Raw genomic sequence first — 27,015 nt, 5'->3', positions numbered from 1 at the left:
TTGCCATTGTGATATGTTACACCTCCTACAAAAGCACTCATATCAGTCTTACGAGTTGTGTCATAATTAACACACCCTCCTAGTTTTCCTCAGATAAATTCCGACAGGACAAGCTTACAGACGTTAATTGGGAGAAAAAGCCCGGAAAAAAGGCAGAACATGCATCATTTGGAGTGTTGAAATCAGATATCACAGTTATGCTCAATTTTCCTCTTAAAAACTGTGAATGTAAGCTATTTACCACAAGTGGTAAATACCCCACAATGGGCCTGATTACGAGTTTTGGTGTTAGTTATGGCACATGATAAATATTAGTACCACGTTATTTATCGTTTGCGATAAATAACACCTATCATGGGTTTCTGTGAATAACATGCAGATTTAGGTGTTTAAATCATCAATATCCACAGGGGACAGTAAATACTGTACAATTTCTCCTGTTACATTTCTGCAGGTAAAACCTGCCTTAATGTATTGACAGCTGAAGTATTTAATGCAGCCAATAATTATCGGATGCGTTAAATACAGTCTGTTAGACCTGGAATCCTTGGCGTGGTTTCCTCTGACTTTTTGCATTCTGGCCTCCTATTTTTGACTGTTTTGCTGAGTTTGCTCTTGCTGGCTTTAGGATTCTGGACACTTTACAGCTGCTAACTAGTGCTAAAATGCATGTGCTCATTACTTAAAACATGGTAACATTGGTTTATCCACAATTGTGCATATTGGATTTACATCTAAGTCCCTAGTATAGTGCACTACATGTGCCTAGGGCCTGGAAATCAAATGGTACTAGTTGGTTTGTAGCACTGATTGTGCCACCCACTTAAGTAACCCTTTAAACATGTTTCAGGACTGCCACTGAAGAGCCTGTATGTGCAGTTTTAAACTGCCATGGTCACCCATAAAGGAGGGCCTGGACAGCATTCAAAAAGTAGGATATGTATTTTTAAGTTTTACATTTCCTAGTAGTGAAATACATTTGTTTTTTACTACTGCAATGCCTATATCTCTTGTAGAATAACATTGTGATTGCCTTATTTAATTTCATAAGTATAAATTTCAAGTGGGAAAAGCTGAGACCCCCAAATTTAGGGTGTCTTGAATCACAATTTAAAAACAGAAATTATGGTGAAGCTGGTTTCTAAATTGCAATTTTTAAAATTCCACTTTTAGAAAGTTGGTATTTCCTTTCTGTAAGCATTTTGTGCCCTCTGCTTTTCTCAGGAATACACGTCTGGGGAGGGTGACTGCTGCTTCCTGCATTACCTCTAGACAGTCACACACAAAAGAAGGGTAGGTGTGACTGAGTGGCATTCTACATGCTGATGGTACATCCTGAACAGGATGGGAGGGTGGAGCTGACATTTGCACCTGAAAGGCTGTGTCCTGTTCCCAAACAAGGGTTGTATACCCCATGTAGTTGTTCTGGAGCCAAGGCAGGAAAGAAAGTGACTCGGTGCACTTAAAAGCATCTCTTTTGAAGTTTCCCTCACTTCAAAGGCCCAACTTGTTATAAGTACTGGACCTCTGACACCACCAACTCAGAAAATTTCTGGAACTGAGGACATTCTACCAGGAAGATGGGCTGCTGTACTGCTGGAGGGACTGCTATTTTGCTGAACTGCTTTGTTGTGTTGGACTGCTACCTGCTGCCTCTTGCCAGGGAGTGAGAAGGACTGGACCTGCAGCTCTACTTCCCAGAACCTAAGTATCACCAAGGGCTTGTTGGCTTGCCTCCTGTTTGCCGAAGTCTCAGGGATATCAAAGACTTCTCTCTTCAACACAATACAAGCAAAATCCAACAACAGCGTAGCACTGGTTTGAGAGGCTTTGTGTCATTATTTCCACTGAAGCTTCAAGGCCATGCGTCCTTTGTGTTGGTTCCAATGAGGCTTGCAGCTGTGTTGCCAGGTTTTGTGGGGCTTTGCGTTGGATTTTGCGCAACTTTCAGGTAGGCCGGGAGGATGCCAGCCAAGGCCCAGGACCCTCAGAGGCACCACTTGCAGATCAGGAGTTCGCTTGAGCAGAGGCCAGCAGGGCTGAGGCAGGCTCAGTTGCAGGTCCAGGCAGGTCAAGTGCATTAGGTCAGCTGGGCAATTGTAGGGAGGCCTCTGGAGCTTGTTATATCCCTGCAGCTCACACAGGAGGTTAGTCAGCTGACCCATGGAGTCTGACATTGCCGACTTCATCCTTAGCATGACAAGGGATATAATCATCCTCACAGAAACTTGGCTCGATGAATCCTCCTCACCATGCCTAGACCTTCTTGTCCCTCCAGACTACAACATCATTAGATTAAACACACCATACAAAATAGGAGGAGGCCTAGCCTGCATACATCGATCTGACATCACAATCACAAAATTTCAATCGGAACTCCTAGACTCCTGTGAATACCTTGGGATTTCTGTGAAATCATCAAGTAACCACTCCCTCAAACTGCACATACTCTACCACCCTCCAGGTCTAAACACAACTTTCACAGAACAACTTATGGAAATCATCACTGCTAACTCGTCCTCTCACTCCACTGACATATTCCTTGGCAACTTCCATCTGCACTGGGAGAACCCACTCGACAAGCAGGTTAACGCCCTCAAAACCTTCCTGGCATACCATTCCCTGACCCAAGCTATCACAAAGCCTACTAACACAAAGGGCGCTACCCTCGACTGGCTCATTTCTAAACAAAACACAATTGAATCGATCTCAATTACCCCTTGCGACTGGTCAGACCATCACATTATCACCTTCCAAATCCCATTCACTAACAAGAAAACTCCCTCGCAACAAATCAAGCCGAAACAATGGATAAGAGACACAAAGAACATTAACTGGAACAACCTTGCCTCCCAATGTGAGAAGGTCCTTACCCCCCTAATGACATGGCAGACGTCAATACCCTCACTGCCCTTTATAGCTCCACGACGACCAAGGTTTTCGACCAAGCCGCTCCTCCAAAACTCAAAAGAATTCCAGGCAAGGATAAAAACCCATGGTTCAGCGGAGCCCTGAACGATGAGATGCAAACTCAGAACAACAGAAAGTAAATGGAGGCAACATCCCTCCCCCCTCCATCTTAAACTACTTCGAAAAGCCAGGAAATCATATAATTAAAGCATTCTACAATAAAAAAAAGACTTCTTCAAATCAGAACTAGAGAATGCCAAAAATAAACCAACAAAACTCTTCGAAATTTTGAAACAACAATCGAAAAAACTTGCCAAATCATCAACCGTTACAACGACTTCACAGCTAAGTAGTGAAGAATTCTCCTCATTCTTCTCAACAAAAACAAATTCCCTCCAACTTGAACTTAGATCGTCGGCTATCAACTTAGCCACCCCAATGATCACTCAACTCAACATAAACTAATTATGCCCAAAAATAACTCTCACTGGTCTACCTTCAAACTTTACGAGCTCAATGACATCACAAACATTATAGAGACTACCAAACTCAATAACCACTTCAATAACCCTCTCCCAGCTAATTGCCTACCTCACCTCTACCATATCATCTCTCCTCTCTGGACACAAATCATCAACGCCTCACTAACACAAGGTTACATCCCAGACTGCCTAAAAACTGGCCAAGTCACCCCTATCCTAAAAAAACCGACAGCTAACACCTCTGACCACAACAACTTCTGACCAATAACCAACATCCCCATGCTAGCTAAGGTCTTGGAAAAATGTGTTCAGCAACATCTAAATCAACACATCGCAAACTTCAATCTATTAAACATCCACCAATCGGGTTTCAGACCTGGCCACAGCACAGAAACTGCCATCCTACATATAGTAGACGACGCCCTCTTAGCTCTTGACCGCAATGAAACCTGCCTACTAGTTCTGCTTGACCTCTCATCAGCCTTCGATACTGTCAATCACGACAAACTTTTAAGAAGACTAGAAAGCAGTATGGGTCTATCTGGCACAATCCTTAGTTGGTTCAAATCCTTTCTGGAAAACAGAACACAATCGTTCATGACCAACAAGATTCTTTCTCTCTCCTCACCTAACCTACTGGGAGTACCACAAGGCTCTACCCTTTCCCTCACACTATTCAACCTATATGTCGAACCACTTACCGACCTACTTCAGCAGGCGAACATCTCCCACCATATGTACGCGGACGACACCCAACTTTACATTAAGATCACCTCCATGGAAGAGATAATGACAATGAATCTTGCTCTCGAAAAAAACGTCTAATGGTTAACAGCCAACTTCCGTAATCTTAACTAAAAAAAAACAGAATTTCTCTTAATCTCTCCCCCCAATAACTCCCAGGAAATAAAGGAGTGGACCAAAATGATCACTGCTTTGAACTGCACACCAAAGTTGGTGGACTCCACAATATCACTTGGAATCACACTGGATATGAACCTTAACATGCAAGCTCACATTAACTCGATGGCTAAAAATGCCCGCTTTCACCTCAGCTACCTCCAATAAATGAAGCCATTCATCGAGAATCCAGACCTCAAAAAGGCAGTTCAATCCTTAGTTATATCGAGGCTGGAATACGGATGCACTACCCTCTCAGGGCTTTCCAAAATCTCTACCGTCCCACTAAAAGCCTGTCTTAACGCCGCAGCTAGACTCATAACTGGATCTAGGAAATTTGACCATATATAGCCACACCTAATGGCACTCAACTGGCTACCCTATGAAGCTCGTATTCAACTAAAGATGGCTTGCATCACACACAAGGCGTTACACCACAACACCCCCCAATACCTAGCCCAAAAACGTACTCTATCGGGAGGAAACAGACACTCTAGGAGCGCAGATAATCTACTCCTGAAACCCTCACGTTTCAACAAGACTAAAACCTCCAATAGAGCTTTTTCTGGTGCAGCGCCTAGAATCTGGAACTCACTTCCGCTATCCATCAGAAAAATCACCTCGAGACCCCTCTTCAAAAAGGAAGCAAAATCATTCTTGATGAGCAAACTCCTCCCCTAAAGTCTGCACAACACCACGCCAGCCTATATCCTCTAACTTGACTATAATGATCTTGACGATCTCTGTTGTACTATGTTGTTACTTTGTATTCGTTGCTCTTATTTTTATGTATGCTATGTTTGTACTAATTGGATTACTCGTACCCTGATCACCATGTAAAGCGCTCTGTTACCCTACTTTGGGTCTGGTTCGCGCTATATAAAACTCTAAAAATAAAATAAAATAAATTATCCTGGTATGAAGGGAGCAGGTTCAGTCTTCCTTCTCAGCAAGCATGACAACCCTCAAGCAGCAGAGTAGCAATGTGTCCTTCCTCTGTAGTAGAAGTTTACCAAAGAGTTGGGTCTGGTGGTCCACTAATTAAAACTAGTTGCGCCTTTGAAGTGGGAGAAACCTCTAGATCTCTCCCCCTACAGACGTGTCTGGAATTTTCTGCCTTCCTGCCCTAGCCTCAGCTTCTCTTGGGCTTCAAAAGTCTAGTGTGAAACTCTTTGTGGGTGTGCTGAGGCAAAGTCTTTGTGATGTGGAACACATATTCCCCCTTAGTCTCACTGTTTGGGAGTAAATCATAAAGACCAACTGCCAGGTACAACTAGTCATGTGACCCAGGACACAGCACGCAGGTGGTGGTTTGAACAAGAAAATGCCAAATTTCTAAAAGTGGCATTATCAGAATTGTGCCTTAAATTCCAACTTCACCATTAAAGAGGGTTTCAATTACAATTCTTTGGACATCAAATTGGGCATTCCTACTTGCTCCAAATTGTAAGTTATTGCTTGTAAAATGCAACATGGTAACCCAATGTTATCCTGGAGGAGAGGAAGGCCTTGAAGTAGTTGAAGAACAAATTTAAGAGTTTTCCAATACCAGGACATACAAAACATAAAGTCTCCAATTTTGTTTATGGGTTCAAATGGGCTGTTTAGGGCATCCCCTAGGGGTGGTATGTATTGAAGAGGGTGGGTTGGGACTGGCACAAGGTTTATTTTGTCAGGTTGAAATGGAAGCCTAAAACTGCACACATGGGGGCAGATTTACAAGCCCCTTGCATCACTTTTGAATCACCTTTCCCATGTTAAAAGTGACGCAAAAGTGGCACAAGGGGCTTGTAAATCTGCCCCATAGTCTTCAATTTCAAGCCTGAGATATGATTGAAAGGCTACTTAAGTGGGTGGCACCATCAGTGCTGCATGTCCACTCACAGCATTTAATTTACAGGCCCTGGGTACATGTAGTTTCACTTTACTATGGACTTGCATGAAAATTAAATGTGCTAATTGGGTGTAAGCCAATTTTATCATGCTTAAAGTAAATAGCATTTTAGCGCAGCATCCTAAATCTTAACAGAATCGGGTTCAGAAAACAGGGGAGCGAAAGCAGAAAGTTGGGGGATGACCCTGCAGAAAGGGCCAAGACCAACAGAAATGTTACAGTGATCTAGTCATGAGCTGATTATGGCGCATATTTTTAAGAATTAACAATCTGATGGTAGAAATGGTAAGATATTCCTTAACACGTTTAGATGGAAAAGGCAGCTTCTTGCTAAATACACTATTTGAGCGGAGCAAACCAACTTATTAGCAATGATCACACCACTATTGTGCACATTGGCCACCTGAGAAGGGGGGATACCTAGCTCCAATGGCCACCAGCTGTGAAGCGCCAAGACCAAACCATCTCATTCGAACTGGATCGATCCTCACTCTGGTACAACTCCCTCACACTGGCACTGGACAATTCAAATACTCCTGGGAAAGTTCAACCATACATGCGAGACCCACTCTCACCCCAAGCGAGAAAGAAAATCCTGCACTTGCGCCTCACTGCCCTCAAGATCTCGGATTTCAACCCAAAATGGGCACGAAAAGACAACATCGTCTTCTGCCAGTTATGCAATTACCACTAGGAATCCTGGCTACATCTTCTATGCTGCTGCCCCAAACTGGGCAGCGATCGTCATCGGTTGCTGCACCCGGCCCTAAGGGACAGGGCCCTCAGAACTTGCAGTGAGGCCTCAGAATGGTGCTTTTCAGAAACCAAAACTTGTTTACTTGCCAGAGCTGGCAAGTTTACCCATGAAATTAGAATTGCACTTGATTCCCACCAATAGGCCGCAGATTTCAGGGTCTCAATCATTCTGTAATTAAAGCCATCTGGTGGCCTAACCCTGTCGGTTAACCCAGGGGTTCTGTGCATGGACACCTGGATCATAAAGAGAACGTTGGGCCCACTAGGGGGTACACCAAGAACTTTTATCAATGACTAGTGACATCTTGGAGGGAATGACCCTGATGGATTTTTCTGTAACCGTTGATCCCTACAGGAGTTAAAGTGCAAAAGGAAGCTGCACAATATTTTATTCATTTTTAAATTGAAGTTTTAAAGGGATGTAAAGCAGTAAATAGAGCCCATGTCGCAATGGTGCTATTTTAAGTTGAATACCGGGTAGCTCCTGGGGGAAGGGTGGTTGGGAGGGGGGTGTTGTTCATGTTCTTTATATTGCAAAGATTTTAAGTAATCGCACAGTTAATAAAGAATACTCCAGTCAGTGGAGCACATGATGTTATGAGGCTGTGAATCATTGACAAGCCTCACCTCAGTCTTATATGTTTAATTCCAGAAAACTGTCATGCGTTCATCCAGCTATAGAGGCTATGCATGATTTAAAATGCTTTTGTTTCTTCGCCTTGTCTGTTGGAAATGGGGGTCTCTAGTTGGCAATGGTTTGCACCTTTGTCCAAGTAGGGGCTCTTTTTTCTATTCAGGGTAAGGATTCAGCAAGAATAGACTTAACTTCTCAAATAACCCCTGCTCACCCCTTTGGGAGCTTGGCACAAGCAGGCAGGCTCATCTGATAGGCAGTGTGTAAAACATTTGTGCACACATAAAGTAATGCAGTGAAAACACTACAAATGGACACCATCACAGTTTAAAAAGAAAGTAATCTTCATCTAAACCAAACAAGACCAAAACTAAAAAAATCCACAATACATATTCCAAGTTATCCTCAAAAATAGGTTATTCTCACAAATAAAGCTTGTAGCAATGAATAACTCCACCTGGAGCAAATGTACAATGTGACAGATGAAAAACCCCAAAGTACGGCGCCGACCGTGAGATGCGCGGCGTCGGGCGCGGAGTCACACGAACCACCAAAAGACAGTACCTTGGCAATTGATGAAAACAAAGATGGGGCACGGTGTCGGAGAGGTAATGCTTTGTTGGCGGCGGGCAGTGCCTGTTCCTTACGACCACAGGGGAGGTGATGCATTGGTTCCTTATGACCCCAGGGGAGGTGAGGCCTCGGTTCCTTACTGTTGTTGGGGAGGTGAGGCGCTGGTTCCTTACTGTTGTCGAAGATGTAGCGTGGTGGTGGTGGTGAGGCATTGGATCCCTATGCGGTGTCGATGAATTCAGGAATTCACCAACCTCTAGTATCATCTCTGCAATGATGAAGCATCGGCTTTGATGAGGTGAGGTTGGGGCTGCGGTGCGAGTCGAGGCAGTGCGTTGTGAGCGTCACGAGCGGTGCCCTCGGCTCCAGTGCAGGCAGCGGCCTCGCTGACGGCGTCATAGTTGATCCTTGTGACTGGGGGAGAATGATTGCATTGTCCAGCATTTCGTCCATCAATTGTTTCTTTTGCATATGTCGCCCTAAGTGGGAAGGGTATGCCCAGACGTGGGTCCTGTGCTCACTACACCACTGGGTTCAAGCTAGCCTGGCTGATGACGGGTGATGCCCAGAAACCGGTCCCAGGATGCTTGATTCCGGTCCAGGGAAGACATGGCTTGGCAGTTCGGGCTGGACTGTTCCCATGAGGCACAGGGTCAAGACTGATTTGCATATGGCCATGTCTAAACTGGGGTGGTGTAGTGGGCAAAAGAACGATGGATTTAACTCAGATCTCTTGACTGGTTCCTCTTGAATTCCAGAAATAATCTAAAAGTCTGGGCCCCACTTTTTATAGTCAAACGTCCTTTGTTCTCTTGTGGCAGAGAGGCTCTGTGCTCAGACCAAACTAGCTCTGTACTTTCTGGTGCAGCTTCCCAGCTTCCCAGCAGGATGTGGAGACAGCATTGTGTAAGGCAGACCAGGCCCATTCAGGTAAAAGGCAATCTCCTCCCCCTGCTCTAAATGCAGCCCAGGTCTATTCAGTCCAGCCCTGACTCATCCAGGAAAGGTAGGACACACCTCAACCCCCCAGTGGCTGTCTACAGTGAATGTACATCCCCAGCCCCTGTCACTCTAAAGCCAGACAGTCAATCCAAAAACCACGAGAGGCACACAGGATGCCTAAGCAAGGAAATACCTACGTTCTGAAAGTGGTATTTTCAAATACAGAATGTAAAAATCATACTTACTAAAAGATGCATCTTTAGATTTTGAGTTCAGGCATACTAAACTTTATCTTCCTATCAGGTCCCGCTGGAAAGTTATATTTGTAAGATGTTATAAATACACTCCCATTCTATCCTATAGGATAGATAGCCTTTCAATAGTGAAAAACGAAATTGACAGGATTTCACTATCAGGACATGCCACACACATCAGGACATATCCTACCATTCACATTCACTGCACCCTGCCCACAGGGGTACCTTGGGCCTACCTTAGGGGTGACTCACAGGTCGACATGGCAGTACTAAACTGCACACTGACACTGCAATGGCAGGTCTGAGAATCCTTAGCAAGGTGGCTTGTGTGGGTGGCACAATCAGTGCTACAGACCCACTAGCAGAATTTGATTTTACAGGCCTTGGGCACACACAGTGTACTGTACTAGGGACTTAGCAGTAAATCAAATAAGCCAATTATGGAAACACTAATCTATGACAACAATTTACTGAGGGAGCACTCGCAGTTTGGCACTGAGTAGTAGTGGCAAAGTGCCCACAGCAACAAGACCAGCAAAAACGGATGCCAACACACAGTAAAATTACATGATGCAGAGAAAAAAATACAGGGGAAACCCACACCAAGAATGCCAGGTCTAACATTGTCTCAATTCAATCTTTTGATAAGTTGTGTGTTGTCCCTGTATAAAGTCACTTTCAAATTTAATTAATTGACTAGTTTAATCTGCAGTGCCACAGAGATGTTAACAAGACTGGGCTTAGAGAAGAACCCTGCAGTACTCCCTGAGAGATGAAAGGTTGTGTAAAGCTGCTTGAGATCTTCCACATGTCACATAAGCCAGACATGCATTTCACCAATAATGCCATTTTCTTGTAATTTTGCTCCACCCATTCCCCTCCACCCACCCACAGAGTCAGTTGTTCAATATCCACGTATTCTGTGTGGTGAGAACTAGACCAGATTTTTCTGCCCAGTGATTTCAGCTGGAAAAATCACATTACGCTGACTCCAGCAGCAGCCAGGCCTCATTGCCTATTTTTTTTAATTGGAGGGGGAAGGGAGAGAAAACCTTCTCTTCCCTTCCCTCCTACTCCCCATCCCCCATAGCACCCAGAGCAGTTAGTAAATATATGTATTAAACCCCACGGACTTCAGAATTGTGTGTAGGTTTACAAAATGCGAAGTGGGTCGCACACCGCTCGTCATACTAGCAAATAGCCCCATAGGATTCTGGAGGATGTAGTGACAGCGGCGGGTACACCTATGCCACGAGTAAAAAGTTTAAAATGCCATCCCTGGACACGTGTTTCGAGGTAATTGCCTCTCGTCAGCAGGGAGCAGGTACGTATGCGGGGTGCTGTAGACTGCCAAAAATTATCAGGTATAGTACCTCTCACGGCGCGCGGGTGCGGGATCCGGGCTCGTCAACCAATAGCTCAGGGAGCTTTAAATACAAAATGCGAAGTGGGTCGCACACCGCTCGTCATACTAGCAAATAGCCCCATAGGATTCTGGAGGATGTAGTGACAGCGGCGGGTACACCTATGCCACGAGTAAAAAGTTTAAAATGCCATCCCTGGACACGTGTTTCGAGGTAATTGCCTCTCGTCAGCAGGGAGCAGGTACGTATGCGGGGTGCTGTAGACTGCCAAAAATTATCAGGTATAGTACCTCTCACGGCGCGCGGGTGCGGGATCCGGGCTCGTCAACCAATAGCTCAGGGAGCTTTAAATACAAAATGCGAAGTGGGTCGCACACCGCTCGTCATACTAGCAAATAGCCCCATAGGATTCTGGAGGATGTAGTGACAGCGGCGGGTACACCTATGCCACGAGTAAAAAGTTTAAAATGCCATCCCTGGACACGTGTTTCGAGGTAATTGCCTCTCGTCAGCAGGGAGCAGGTACGTATGCGGGGTGCTGTAGACTGCCAAAAATTATCAGGTATAGTACCTCTCACAGCGCGCGGGTGCGGGATCCGGGCTCGTCAACCAATAGCTCAGGGAGCTTTAAATACAAAATGCGAAGTGGGTCGCACACCGCTCGTCATACTAGCAAATAGCCCCATAGGATTCTGGAGGATGTAGTGACAGCGGCGGGTACACCTATGCCACGAGTAAAAAGTTTAAAATGCCATCCCTGGACACGTGTTTCGAGGTAATTGCCTCTCGTCAGCAGGGAGCAGGTACGTATGCGGGGTGCTGTAGACTGCCAAAAATTATCAGGTATAGTACCTCTCACGGCGCGCGGGTGCGGGATCCGGGCTCGTCAACCAATAGCTCAGGGAGCTTTAAATACAAAATGCGAAGTGGGTCGCACACCGCTCGTCATACTAGCAAATAGCCCCATAGGATTCTGGAGGATGTAGTGACAGCGGCGGGTACACCTATGCCACGAGTAAAAAGTTTAAAATGCCATCCCTGGACACGTGTTTCGAGGTAATTGCCTCTCGTCAGCAGGGAGCAGGTACGTATGCGGGGTGCTGTAGACTGCCAATAATTATCAGGTATAGTACCTCTCACGGCGCGCGGGTGCGGGATCCGGGCTCGTCAACCAATAGCTCAGGGAGCTTTAAATACAAAATGCGAAGTGGGTCGCACACCGCTCGTCATACTAGCAAATAGCCCCATAGGATTCTGGAGGATGTAGTGACAGCGGCGGGTACACCTATGCCACGAGTAAAAAGTTTAAAATGCCATCCCTGGACACGTGTTTCGAGGTAATTGCCTCTCGTCAGCAGGGAGCAGGTACGTATGCGGGGTGCTGTAGACTGCCAAAAATTATCAGGTATAGTACCTCTCACGGCGCGCGGGTGCGGGATCCGGGCTCGTCAACCAATAGCTCAGGGAGCTTTAAATACAAAATGCGAAGTGGGTCGCACACCGCTCGTCATACTAGCAAATAGCCCCATAGGATTCTGGAGGATGTAGTGACAGCGGCGGGTACACCTATGCCACGAGTAAAAAGTTTAAAATGCCATCCCTGGACACGTGTTTCGAGGTAATTGCCTCTCGTCAGCAGGGAGCAGGTACGTATGCGGGGTGCTGTAGACTGCCAAAAATTATCAGGTATAGTACCTCTCACGGCGCGCGGGTGCGGAATCCGGGCTCGTCAACCAATAGCTCAGGGAGCTTTAAATACAAAATGCGAAGTGGGTCGCACACCGCTCGTCATACTAGCAAATAGCCCCATAGGATTCTGGAGGATGTAGTGACAGCGGCGGGTACACCTATGCCACGAGTAAAAAGTTTAAAATGCCATCCCTGGACACGTGTTTCGAGGTAATTGCCTCTCGTCAGCAGGGAGCAGGTACGTATGCGGGGTGCTGTAGACTGCCAAAAATTATCAGGTATAGTACCTCTCACGGCGCGCGGGTGCGGGATCCGGGCTCGTCAACCAATAGCTCAGGGAGCTTTAAATACAAAATGCGAAGTGGGTCGCACACCGCTCGTCATACTAGCAAATAGCCCCATAAGATTCTGGAGGATGTAGTGACAGCGGCGGGTACACCTATGCCACGAGTAAAAAGTTTAAAATGCCATCCCTGGACACGTGTTTCGAGGTAATTGCCTCTCGTCAGCAGGGAGCAGGTACGTATGCGGGGTGCTGTAGACTGCCAAAAATTATCAGGTATAGTACCTCTCACGGCGCGCGGGTGCGGGATCCGGGCTCGTCAACCAATAGCTCAGGGAGCTTTAAATACAAAATGCGAAGTGGGTCGCACACCGCTCGTCATACTAGCAAATAGCCCCATAGGATTCTGGAGGATGTAGTGACAGCGGCGGGTACACCTATGCCACGAGTAAAAAGTTTAAAATGCCATCCCTGGACACGTGTTTCGAGGTAATTGCCTCTCGTCAGCAGGGAGCAGGTACGTATGCGGGGTGCTGTAGACTGCCAAAAATTATCAGGTATAGTACCTCTCACGGCGCGCGGGTGCGGGATCCGGGCTCGTCAACCAATAGCTCAGGGAGCTTTAAATACAAAATGCGAAGTGGGTCGCACACCGCTCGTCATACTAGCAAATAGCCCCATAGGATTCTGGAGGATGTAGTGACAGCGGCGGGTACACCTATGCCACGAGTAAAAAGTTTAAAATGCCATCCCTGGACACGTGTTTCGAGGTAATTGCCTCTCGTCAGCAGGGAGCAGGTACGTATGCGGGGTGCTGTAGACTGCCAAAAATTATCAGGTATAGTACCTCTCACGGCGCGCGGGTGCGGGATCCGGGCTCGTCAACCAATAGCTCAGGGAGCTTTAAATACAAATTGCGAAGTGGGTCGCACACCGCTCGTCATACTAGCAAATAGCCCCATAGGATTCTGGAGGATGTAGTGACAGCGGCGGGTACACCTATGCCACGAGTAAAAAGTTTAAAATGCCATCCCTGGACACGTGTTTCGAGGTAATTGCCTCTCGTCAGCATGGAGCAGGTACGTATGCGGGGTGCTGTAGACTGCCAAAAATTATCAGGTATAGTACCTCTCACGGCGCGCGGGTGCGGGATCCGGGCTCGTCAACCAATAGCTCAGGGAGCTTTAAATACAAAATGCGAAGTGGGTCGCACACCGCTCGTCATACTAGCAAATAGCCCCATAGGATTCTGGAGGATGTAGTGACAGCGGCGGGTACACCTATGCCACGAGTAAAAAGTTTAAAATGCCATCCCTGGACACGTGTTTCGAGGTAATTGCCTCTCGTCAGCAGGGAGCAGGTACGTATGCGGGGTGCTGTAGACTGCCAAAAATTATCAGGTATAGTACCTCTCACGGCGCGCGGGTGCGGGATGCGGGCTCGTCAACCAATAGCTCAGGGAGCTTTAAATACAAAATGTGAAGTGGGTCGCACACCGCTCGTCATACTAGCAAATAGCCCCATAGGATTCTGGAGGATGTAGTGACAGCGGCGGGTACACCTATGCCACGAGTAAAAAGTTTAAAATGCCATCCCTGGACACGTGTTTCGAGGTAATTGCCTCTCGTCAGCAGGGAGCAGGTACGTATGCGGGGTGCTGTAGACTGCCAAAAATTATCAGGTATAGTACCTCTCACGGCGCGCGGGTGCGGGATCCGGGCTCGTCAACCAATAGCTCAGGGAGCTTTAAATACAAAATGCGAAGTGGGTCGCACACCGCTCGTCATACTAGCAAATAGCCCCATAGGATTCTGGAGGATGTAGTGACAGCGGCGGGTACACCTATGCCACGAGTAAAAAGTTTAAAATGCCATCCCTGGACACGTGTTTCGAGGTAATTGCCTCTCGTCAGCAGGGAGCAGGTACGTATGCGGGGTGCTGTAGACTGCCAAAAATTATCAGGTATAGTACCTCTCACGGCGCGCGGGTGCGGGATCCGGGCTCGTCAACCAATAGCTCAGGGAGCTTTAAATACAAAATGCGAAGTGGGTCGCACACCGCTCGTCATACTAGCAAATAGCCCCATAGGATTCTGGAGGATGTAGTGACAGCGGCGGGTACACCTATGCCACGAGTAAAAAGTTTAAAATGCCATCCCTGGACACGTGTTTCGAGGTAATTGCCTCTCGTCAGCAGGGAGCAGGTACGTATGCGGGGTGCTGTAGACTGCCAAAAATTATCAGGTATAGTACCTCTCACGGCGCGCGGGTGCGGGATCCGGGCTCGTCAACCAATAGCTCAGGGAGCTTTAAATACAAAATGCGAAGTGGGTCGCACACCGCTCGTCATACTAGCAAATAGCCCCATAGGATTCTGGAGGATGTAGTGACAGCGGCGGGTACACCTATGCCACGAGTAAAAAGTTTAAAATGCCATCCCTGGACACGTGTTTCGAGGTAATTGCCTCTCGTCAGCAGGTACGTATGCAGGGTGCTGTAGACTGCCAAAAATTATCAGGTATAGTACCTCTCACGGCGCGCGGGTGCGGGATCCGGGCTCGTCAACCAATAGCTCAGGGAGCTTTAAATACAAAATGCGAAGTGGGTCGCACACCGCTCGTCATACTAGCAAATAGCCCCATAGGATTCTGGAGGATGTAGTGACAGCGGCGGGTACACCTATGCCACGAGTAAAAAGTTTAAAATGCCATCCCTGGACACGTGTTTCGAGGTAATTGCCTCTCGTCAGCAGGGAGCAGGTACGTATGCGGGGTGCTGTAGACTGCCAAAAATTATCAGGTATAGTACCTCTCACGGCGCGCGGGTGCGGGATCCGGGCTCGTCAACCAATAGCTCAGGGAGCTTTAAATACAAAATGCGAAGTGGGTCGCACACCGCTCGTCATACTAGCAAATAGCCCCATAGGATTCTGGAGGATGTAGTGACAGCGGCGGGTACACCTATGCCACGAGTAAAAAGTTTAAAATGCCATCCCTGGACACGTGTTTCGAGGTAATTGCCTCTCGTCAGCAGGGAGCAGGTACGTATGCGGGGTGCTGTAGACTGCCAAAAATTATCAGGTATAGTACCTCTCACGGCGCGCGGGTGCGGGATCCGGGCTCGTCAACCAATAGCTCAGGGAGCTTTAAAGACAAAATGCGAAGTGGGTCGCACACCGCTCGTCATACTAGCAAATAGCCCCATAGGATTCTGGAGGATGTAGTGACAGCGGCGGGTACACCTATGCCACGAGTAAAAAGTTTAAAATGCCATCCCTGGACACGTGTTTCGAGGTAATTGCCTCTCGTCAGCAGGGAGCAGGTACGTATGCGGGGTGCTGTAGACTGCCAAAAATTATCAGGTATAGTACCTCTCACGGCGCGCGGGTGCGGGATCCGGGCTCGTCAACCAATAGCTCAGGGAGCTTTAAATACAAAATGCGAAGTGGGTCGCACACCGCTCGTCATACTAGCAAATAGCCCCATAGGATTCTGGAGGATGTAGTGACAGCGGCGGGTACACCTATGCCACGAGTAAAAAGTTTAAAATGCCATCCCTGGACACGTGTTTCGAGGTAATTGCCTCTCGTCAGCAGGTACGTATGCAGGGTGCTGTAGACTGCCAAAAATTATCAGGTATAGTACCTCTCACGGCGCGCGGGTGCGGGATCCGGGCTCGTCAACCAATAGCTCAGGGAGCTTTAAATACAAAATGCGAAGTGGGTCGCACACCGCTCGTCATACTAGCAAATAGCCCCATAGGATTCTGGAGGATGTAGTGACAGCGGCGGGTACACCTATGCCACGAGTAAAAATTTTAAAATGCCATCCCTGGACACGTGTTTCGAGGTAATTGCCTCTCGTCAGCAGGGAGCAGGTACGTATGCGGGGTGCTGTAGACTGCCAAAAATTATCAGGTATAGTACCTCTCACGGCGCGCGGGTGCGGGATCCGGGCTCGTCAACCAATAGCTCAGGGAGCTTTAAATACAAAATGCGAAGTGGGTCGCACACCGCTCGTCATACTAGCAAATAGCCCCATAGGATTCTGGAGGATGTAGTGACAGCGGCGGGTACACCTATGCCACGAGTAAAAAGTTTAAAATGCCATCCCTGGACACGTGTTTCGAGGTAATTGCCTCTCGTCAGCAGGGAGCAGGTACGTATGCGGGGTGCTGTAGACTGCCAAAAATTATCAGGTATAGTACCTCTCACGGCGCGCGGGTGCGGGATCCGGGCTCGTCAACCAATAGCTCAGGGAGCTTTAAATACAAAATGCGAAGTGGGTCGCACACCGCTCGTCATACTAGCAAATAGCCCCATAGGATTCTGGAGGATGTAGTGACAGCGGCGGGTACACCTATGCCACGAGTAAAAAGTTTAAAATGCCATCCCTGGACACGTGTTTCGAGGTAATTGCCTCTCGTCAGCAGGGAGCAGGTACGTATGCGGGGTGCTGTAGACTGCCAAAAATTATCAGGTATAGTACCTCTCACGGCGCGCGGGTGCGGGATCCGGGCTCGTCAACCAATAGCTCAGGGAGCTTTAAATACAAAATGCGAAGTGGGTCGCACACCGCTCGTCATACTAGCAAATAGCCCCATAGGATTCTGGAGGATGTAGTGACAGCGGCGGGTACACCTATGCCACGAGTAAAAAGTTTAAAATGCCATCCCTGGACACGTGTTTCGAGGTAATTGCCTCTCGTCAGCAGGGAGCAGGTACGTATGCGGGGTGCTGTAGACTGCCAAAAATTATCAGGTATAGTACCTCTCACGGCGCGCGGGTGCGGGATCCGGGCTCGTCAACCAATAGCTCAGGGAGCTTTAAATACAAAATGCGAAGTGGGTCGCACACCGCTCGTCATACTAGCAAATAGCCCCATAGGATTCTGGAGGATGTAGTGACAGCGGCGGGTACACCTATGCCACGAGTAAAAAGTTTAAAATGCCATCCCTGGACACGTGTTTCGAGGTAATTGCCTCTCGTCAGCATGGAGCAGGTACGTATGCGGGGTGCTGTAGACTGCCAAAAATTATCAGGTATAGTACCTCTCACGGCGCGCGGGTGCGGGATCCGGGCTCGTCAACCAATAGCTCAGGGAGCTTTAAATACAAAATGCGAAGTGGGTCGCACACCGCTCGTCATACTAGCAAATAGCCCCATAGGATTCTGGAGGATGTAGTGACAGCGGCGGGTACACCTATGCCACGAGTAAAAAGTTTAAAATGCCATCCCTGGACACGTGTTTCGAGGTAATTGCCTCTCGTCAGCAGGGAGCAGGTACGTATGCGGGGTGCTGTAGACTGCCAAAAATTATCAGGTATAGTACCTCTCACGGCGCGCGGGTGCGGGATGCGGGCTCGTCAACCAATAGCTCAGGGAGCTTTAAATACAAAATGTGAAGTGGGTCGCACACCGCTCGTCATACTAGCAAATAGCCCCATAGGATTCTGGAGGATGTAGTGACAGCGGCGGGTACACCTATGCCACGAGTAAAAAGTTTAAAATGCCATCCCTGGACACGTGTTTCGAGGTAATTGCCTCTCGTCAGCAGGGAGCAGGTACGTATGCGGGGTGCTGTAGACTGCCAAAAATTATCAGGTATAGTACCTCTCACGGCGCGCGGGTGCGGGATCCGGGCTCGTCAACCAATAGCTCAGGGAGCTTTAAATACAAAATGCGAAGTGGGTCGCACACCGCTCGTCATACTAGCAAATAGCCCCATAGGATTCTGGAGGATGTAGTGACAGCGGCGGGTACACCTATGCCACGAGTAAAAAGTTTAAAATGCCATCCCTGGACACGTGTTTCGAGGTAATTGCCTCTCGTCAGCAGGGAGCAGGTACGTATGCGGGGTGCTGTAGACTGCCAAAAATTATCAGGTATAGTACCTCTCACGGCGCGCGGGTGCGGGATCCGGGCTCGTCAACCAATAGCTCAGGGAGCTTTAAATACAAAATGCGAAGTGGGTCGCACACCGCTCGTCATACTAGCAAATAGCCCCATAGGATTCTGGAGGATGTAGTGACAGCGGCGGGTACACCTATGCCACGAGTAAAAAGTTTAAAATGCCATCCCTGGACACGTGTTTCGAGGTAATTGCCTCTCGTCAGCAGGGAGCAGGTACGTATGCGGGGTGCTGTAGACTGCCAAAAATTATCAGGTATAGTACCTCTCACGGCGCGCGGGTGCGGGATCCGGGCTCGTCAACCAATAGCTCAGGGAGCTTTAAATACAAAATGCGAAGTGGGTCGCACACCGCTCGTCATACTAGCAAATAGCCCCATAGGATTCTGGAGGATGTAGTGACAGCGGCGGGTACACGTATGCCACGAGTAAAAAGTTTAAAATGCCATCCCTGGACACGTGTTTCGAGGTAATTGCCTCTCGTCAGCAGGGAGCAGGTACGTATGCGGGGTGCTGTAGACTGCCAAAAATTATCAGGTATAGTACCTCTCACGGCGCGCGGGTGCGGGATCCGGGCTCGTCAACCAATAGCTCAGGGAGCTTTAAATACAAATTGCGAAGTGGGTCGCACACCGCTCGTCATACTAGCAAATAGCCCCATAGGATTCTGGAGGATGTAGTGACAGCGGCGGGTACACCTATGCCACGAGTAAAAAGTTTAAAATGCCATCCCTGGACACGTGTTTCGAGGTAATTGCCTCTCGTCAGCATGGAGCAGGTACGTATGCGGGGTGCTGTAGACTGCCAAAAATTATCAGGTATAGTACCTCTCACGGCGCGCGGGTGCGGGATCCGGGCTCGTCAACCAATAGCTCAGGGAGCTTTAAATACAAAATGCGAAGTGGGTCGCACACCGCTCGTCATACTAGCAAATAGCCCCATAGGATTCTGGAGGATGTAGTGACAGCGGCGGGTACACCTATGCCACGAGTAAAAAGTTTAAAATGCCATCCCTGGACACGTGTTTCGAGGTAATTGCCTCTCGTCAGCAGGGAGCAGGTACGTATGCGGGGTGCTGTAGACTGCCAAAAATTATCAGGTATAGTACCTCTCACGGCGCGCGGGTGCGGGATGCGGGCTCGTCAACCAATAGCTCAGGGAGCTTTAAATACAAAATGTGAAGTGGGTCGCACACCGCTCGTCATACTAGCAAATAGCCCCATAGGATTCTGGAGGATGTAGTGACAGCGGCGGGTACACCTATGCCACGAGTAAAAAGTTTAAAATGCCATCCCTGGACACGTGTTTCGAGGTAATTGCCTCTCGTCAGCAGGGAGCAGGTACGTATGCGGGGTGCTGTAGACTGCCAAAAATTATCAGGTATAGTACCTCTCACGGCGCGCGGGTGCGGGATCCGGGCTCGTCAACCAATAGCTCAGGGAGCTTTAAATACAAAATGCGAAGTGGGTCGCACACCGCTCGTCATACTAGCAAATAGCCCCATAGGATTCTGGAGGATGTAGTGACAGCGGCGGGTACACCTATGCCACGAGTAAAAAGTTTAAAATGCCATCCCTGGACACGTGTTTCGAGGTAATTGCCTCTCGTCAGCAGGGAGCAGGTACGTATGCGGGGTGCTGTAGACTGCCAAAAATTATCAGGTATAGTACCTCTCACGGCGCGCGGGTGCGGGATCCGGGCTCGTCAACCAATAGCTCAGGGAGCTTTAAATACAAAATGCGAAGTGGGTCGCACACCGCTCGTCATACTAGCAAATAGCCCCATAGGATTCTGGAGGATGTAGTGACAGCGGCGGGTACACCTATGCCACGAGTAAAAAGTTTAAAATGCCATCCCTGGACACGTGTTTCGAGGTAATTGCCTCTCGTCAGCAGGGAGCAGGTACGTATGCGGGGTGCTGTAGACTGCCAAAAATTATCAGGTATAGTACCTCTCACGGCGCGCGGGTGCGGGATCCGGGCTCGTCAACCAATAGCTCAGGGAGCTTTAAATACAAAATGCGAAGTGGGTCGCACACCGCTCGTCATACTAGCAAATAGCCCCATAGGATTCTGGAGGATGTAGTGACAGCGGCGGGTACACCTATGCCACGAGTAAAAAGTTTAAAATGCCATCCCTGGACACGTGTTTCGAGGTAATTGCCTCTCGTCAGCAGGTACGTATGCAGGGTGCTGTAGACTGCCAAAAATTATCAGGTATAGTACCTCTCACGGCGCGCGGGTGCGGGATCCGGGCTCGTCAACCAATAGCTCAGGGAGCTTTAAATACAAAATGCGAAGTGGGTCGCACACCGCTCGTCATACTAGCAAATAGCCCCATAGGATTCTGGAGGATGTAGTGACAGCGGCGGGTACACCTATGCCACGAGTAAAAAGTTTAAAATGCCATCCCTGGACACGTGTTTCGAGGTAATTGCCTCTCGTCAGCAGGGAGCAGGTACGTATGCGGGGTGCTGTAGACTGCCAAAAATTATCAGGTATAGTACCTCTCACGGCGCGCGGGTGCGGGATCCGGGCTCGTCAACCAATAGCTCAGGGAGCTTTAAATACAAAATGCGAAGTGGGTCGCACACCGCTCGTCATACTAGCAAATAGCCCCATAGGATTCTGGAGGATGTAGTGACAGCGGCGGGTACACCTATGCCACGAGTAAAAAGTTTAAAATGCCATCCCTGGACACGTGTTTCGAGGTAATTGCCTCTCGTCAGCAGGGAGCAGGTACGTATGCGGGGTGCTGTAGACTGCCAAAAATTATCAGGTATAGTACCTCTCACGGCGCGCGGGTGCGGGATCCGGGCTCGTCAACCAATAGCTCAGGGAGCTTTAAAGACAAAATGCGAAGTGGGTCGCACACCGCTCGTCATACTAGCAAATAGCCCCATAGGATTCTGGAGGATGTAGTGACAGCGGCGGGTACACCTATGCCACGAGTAAAAAGTTTAAAATGCCATCCCTGGACACGTGTTTCGAGGTAATTGCCTCTCGTCAGCAGGGAGCAGGTACGTATGCGGGGTGCTGTAGACTGCCAAAAATTATCAGGTATAGTACCTCTCACGGCGCGCGGGTGCGGGATCCGGGCTCGTCAACCAATAGCTCAGGGAGCTTTAAATACAAAATGCGAAGTGGGTCGCACACCGCTCGTCATACTAGCAAATAGCCCCATAGGATTCTGGAGGATGTAGTGACAGCGGCGGGTACACCTATGCCACGAGTAAAAAGTTTAAAATGCCATCCCTGGACACGTGTTTCGAGGTAATTGCCTCTCGTCAGCAGGTACGTATGCAGGGTGCTGTAGACTGCCAAAAATTATCAGGTATAGTACCTCTCACGGCGCGCGGGTGCGGGATCCGGGCTCGTCAACCAATAGCTCAGGGAGCTTTAAATACAAAATGCGAAGTGGGTCGCACACCGCTCGTCATACTAGCAAATAGCCCCATAGGATTCTGGAGGATGTAGTGACAGCGGCGGGTACACCTATGCCACGAGTAAAAATTTTAAAATGCCATCCCTGGACACGTGTTTCGAGGTAATTGCCTCTCGTCAGCAGGGAGCAGGTACGTATGCGGGGTGCTGTAGACTGCCAAAAATTATCAGGTATAGTACCTCTCACGGCGCGCGGGTGCGGGATCCGGGCTCGTCAACCAATAGCTCAGGGAGCTTTAAATACAAAATGCGAAGTGGGTCGCACACCGCTCGTCATACTAGCAAATAGCCCCATAGGATTCTGGAGGATGTAGTGACAGCGGCGGGTACACCTATGCCACGAGTAAAAAGTTTAAAATGCCATCCCTGGACACGTGTTTCGAGGTAATTGCCTCTCGTCAGCAGGGAGCAGGTACGTATGCGGGGTGCTGTAGACTGCCAAAAATTATCAGGTATAGTACCTCTCACGGCGCGCGGGTGCGGGATCCGGGCTCGTCAACCAATAGCTCAGGGAGCTTTAAATACAAAATGCGAAGTGGGTCGCACACCGCTCGTCATACTAGCAAATAGCCCCATAGGATTCTGGAGGATGTAGTGACAGCGGCGGGTACACCTATGCCACGAGTAAAAAGTTTAAAATGCCATCCCTGGACACGTGTTTCGAGGTAATTGCCTCTCGTCAGCAGGGAGCAGGTACGTATGCGGGGTGCTGTAGACTGCCAAAAATTATCAGGTATAGTACCTCTCACGGCGCGCGGGTGCGGGATCCGGGCTCGTCAACCAATAGCTCAGGGAGCTTTAAATACAAAATGCGAAGTGGGTCGCACACCGCTCGTCATACTAGCAAATAGCCCCATAGGATTCTGGAGGATGTAGTGACAGCGGCGGGTACACCTATGCCACGAGTAAAAAGTTTAAAATGCCATCCCTGGACACGTGTTTCGAGGTAATTGCCTCTCGTCAGCAGGGAGCAGGTACGTATGCGGGGTGCTGTAGACTGCCAAAAATTATCAGGTATAGTACCTCTCACGGCGCGCGGGTGCGGGATCCGGGCTCGTCAACCAATAGCTCAGGGAGCTTTAAATACAAAATGCGAAGTGGGTCGCACACCGCTCGTCATACTAGCAAATAGCCCCATAGGATTCTGGAGGATGTAGTGACAGCGGCGGGTACACCTATGCCACGAGTAAAAAGTTTAAAATGCCATCCCTGGACACGTGTTTCGAGGTAATTGCCTCTCGTCAGCATGGAGCAGGTACGTATGCGGGGTGCTGTAGACTGCCAAAAATTATCAGGTATAGTACCTCTCACGGCGCGCGGGTGCGGGATCCGGGCTCGTCAACCAATAGCTCAGGGAGCTTTAAATACAAAATGCGAAGTGGGTCGCACACCGCTCGTCATACTAGCAAATAGCCCCATAGGATTCTGGAGGATGTAGTGACAGCGGCGGGTACACCTATGCCACGAGTAAAAAGTTTAAAATGCCATCCCTGGACACGTGTTTCGAGGTAATTGCCTCTCGTCAGCAGGGAGCAGGTACGTATGCGGGGTGCTGTAGACTGCCAAAAATTATCAGGTATAGTACCTCTCACGGCGCGCGGGTGCGGGATGCGGGCTCGTCAACCAATAGCTCAGGGAGCTTTAAATACAAAATGTGAAGTGGGTCGCACACCGCTCGTCATACTAGCAAATAGCCCCATAGGATTCTGGAGGATGTAGTGACAGCGGCGGGTACACCTATGCCACGAGTAAAAAGTTTAAAATGCCATCCCTGGACACGTGTTTCGAGGTAATTGCCTCTCGTCAGCAGGGAGCAGGTACGTATGCGGGGTGCTGTAGACTGCCAAAAATTATCAGGTATAGTACCTCTCACGGCGCGCGGGTGCGGGATCCGGGCTCGTCAACCAATAGCTCAGGGAGCTTTAAATACAAAATGCGAAGTGGGTCGCACACCGCTCGTCATACTAGCAAATAGCCCCATAGGATTCTGGAGGATGTAGTGACAGCGGCGGGTACACCTATGCCACGAGTAAAAAGTTTAAAATGCCATCCCTGGACACGTGTTTCGAGGTAATTGCCTCTCGTCAGCAGGGAGCAGGTACGTATGCGGGGTGCTGTAGACTGCCAAAAATTATCAGGTATAGTACCTCTCACGGCGCGCGGGTGCGGGATCCGGGCTCGTCAACCAATAGCTCAGGGAGCTTTAAATACAAAATGCGAAGTGGGTCGCACACCGCTCGTCATACTAGCAAATAGCCCCATAGGATTCTGGAGGATGTAGTGACAGCGGCGGGTACACCTATGCCACGAGTAAAAAGTTTAAAATGCCATCCCTGGACACGTGTTTCGAGGTAATTGCCTCTCGTCAGCAGGGAGCAGGTACGTATGCGGGGTGCTGTAGACTGCCAAAAATTATCAGGTATAGTACCTCTCACGGCGCGCGGGTGCGGGATCCGGGCTCGTCAACCAATAGCTCAGGGAGCTTTAAATACAAAATGCGAAGTGGGTCGCACACCGCTCGTCATACTAGCAAATAGCCCCATAGGATTCTGGAGGATGTAGTGACAGCGGCGGGTACACGTATGCCACGAGTAAAAAGTTTAAAATGCCATCCCTGGACACGTGTTTCGAGGTAATTGCCTCTCGTCAGCAGGGAGCAGGTACGTATGCGGGGTGCTGTAGACTGCCAAAAATTATCAGGTATAGTACCTCTCACGGCGCGCGGGTGCGGGATCCGGGCTCGTCAACCAATAGCTCAGGGAGCTTTAAATACAAAATGCGAAGTGGGTCGCACACCGCTCGTCATACTAGCAAATAGCCCCATAGGATTCTGGAGGATGTAGTGACAGCGGCGGGTACACCTATGCCACGAGTAAAAAGTTTAAAATGCCATCCCTGGACACGTGTTTCGAGGTAATTGCCTCTCGTCAGCAGGTACGTATGCAGGGTGCTGTAGACTGCCAAAAATTATCAGGTATAGTACCTCTCACGGCGCGCGGGTGCGGGATCCGGGCTCGTCAACCAATAGCTCAGGGAGCTTTAAATACAAAATGCGAAGTGGGTCGCACACCGCTCGTCATACTAGCAAATAGCCCCATAGGATTCTGGAGGATGTAGTGACAGCGGCGGGTACACCTATGCCACGAGTAAAAAGTTTAAAATGCCATCCCTGGACACGTGTTTCGAGGTAATTGCCTCTCGTCAGCAGGGAGCAGGTACGTATGCGGGGTGCTGTAGACTGCCAAAAATTATCAGGTATAGTACCTCTCACGGCGCGCGGGTGCGGGATCCGGGCTCGTCAACCAATAGCTCAGGGAGCTTTAAATACAAAATGCGAAGTGGGTCGCACACCGCTCGTCATACTAGCAAATAGCCCCATAGGATTCTGGAGGATGTAGTGACAGCGGCGGGTACACCTATGCCACGAGTAAAAAGTTTAAAATGCCATCCCTGGACACGTGTTTCGAGGTAATTGCCTCTCGTCAGCAGGGAGCAGGTACGTATGCGGGGTGCTGTAGACTGCCAAACATTATCAGGTATAGTCACTACATCCTCCAGAATCCTATGGGGCTATTTGCTAGTATTTGCTAGTATGACGAGCGGTGTGCGACCCACCTCGCATTTTGTATTTAAGCTCCCTGAGCCATGGGTTGACGAGCCCGGATCCCGCACCCGCGCGCCGTGAGAGGTACTAGACCTGATAATAATTTTTTGGCAGTCTACTTGGCACCCCGCATACTTACCTGCTCCCTGCTGACGAGAGGCAATTACCTCGAAACACGTGTCCAGGGATGACATTTTAACTTTTTACTCGTGGCATAGGTGTACCCGCCGCTGTCACTACATCCTCCAGAATCCTATGGGGCTATTTGCTAGTATGACGAGCGGTGTGCGACCCACCTCGCATTTTGTATTTAAGCTCCCTGAGCCATGGGTTGACGAGCCCGGATCCCGCACCCGCGCGCCGTGAGAGGTACTAGACCTGATAATAATTTTTTGGCAGTCTACTTGGCACCCCGCATACTTACCTGCTCCCTGCTGACGAGAGGCAATTACCTCGAAACACGTGTCCAGGGATGACATTTTAACTTTTTACTCGTGGCATAGGTGTACCCGCCGCTGTCACTACATCCTCCAGAATCCTATGGGGCTATTTGCTAGTATGACGAGCGGTGTGCGACCCACCTCGCATTTTGTATTTAAGCTCCCTGAGCCATGGGTTGACGAGCCCGGATCCCGCACCCGCGCGCCGTGAGAGGTACTAGACCTGATAATAATTTTTTGGCAGTCTACTTGGCACCCCGCATACTTACCTGCTCCCTGCTGACGAGAGGCAATTACCTCGAAACACGTGTCCAGGGATGACATTTTAACTTTTTACTCGTGGCATAGGTGTACCCGCCGCTGTCACTACATCCTCCAGAATCCTATGGGGCTATTTGCTAGTATGACGAGCGGTGTGCGACCCACCTCGCATTTTGTATTTAAGCTCCCTGAGCCATGGGTTGACGAGCCCGGATCCCGCACCCGCGCGCCGTGAGAGGTACTAGACCTGATAATAATTTTTTGGCAGTCTACTTGGCACCCCGCATACTTACCTGCTCCCTGCTGACGAGAGGCAATTACCTCGAAACACGTGTCCAGGGATGACATTTTAACTTTTTACTCGTGGCATAGGTGTACCCGCCGCTGTCACTACATCCTCCAGAATCCTATGGGGCTATTTGCTAGTATGACGAGCGGTGTGCGACCCACCTCGCATTTTGTATTTAAGCTCCCTGAGCCATGGGTTGACGAGCCCGGATCCCGCACCCGCGCGCCGTGAGAGGTACTAGACCTGATAATAATTTTTTGGCAGTCTACTTGGCACCCCGCATACTTACCTGCTCCCTGCTGACGAGAGGCAATTACCTCGAAACACGTGTCCAGGGATGACATTTTAACTTTTTACTCGTGGCATAGGTGTACCCGCCGCTGTCAC

This window comes from Triturus cristatus, chromosome 2_2 (assembly GCF_964204655.1).
Source record: "Triturus cristatus chromosome 2_2, aTriCri1.1, whole genome shotgun sequence".
Lineage (NCBI taxonomy): Eukaryota > Metazoa > Chordata > Amphibia > Caudata > Salamandridae > Triturus > Triturus cristatus.
This window is presented reverse-complemented; position numbering follows the sequence as displayed.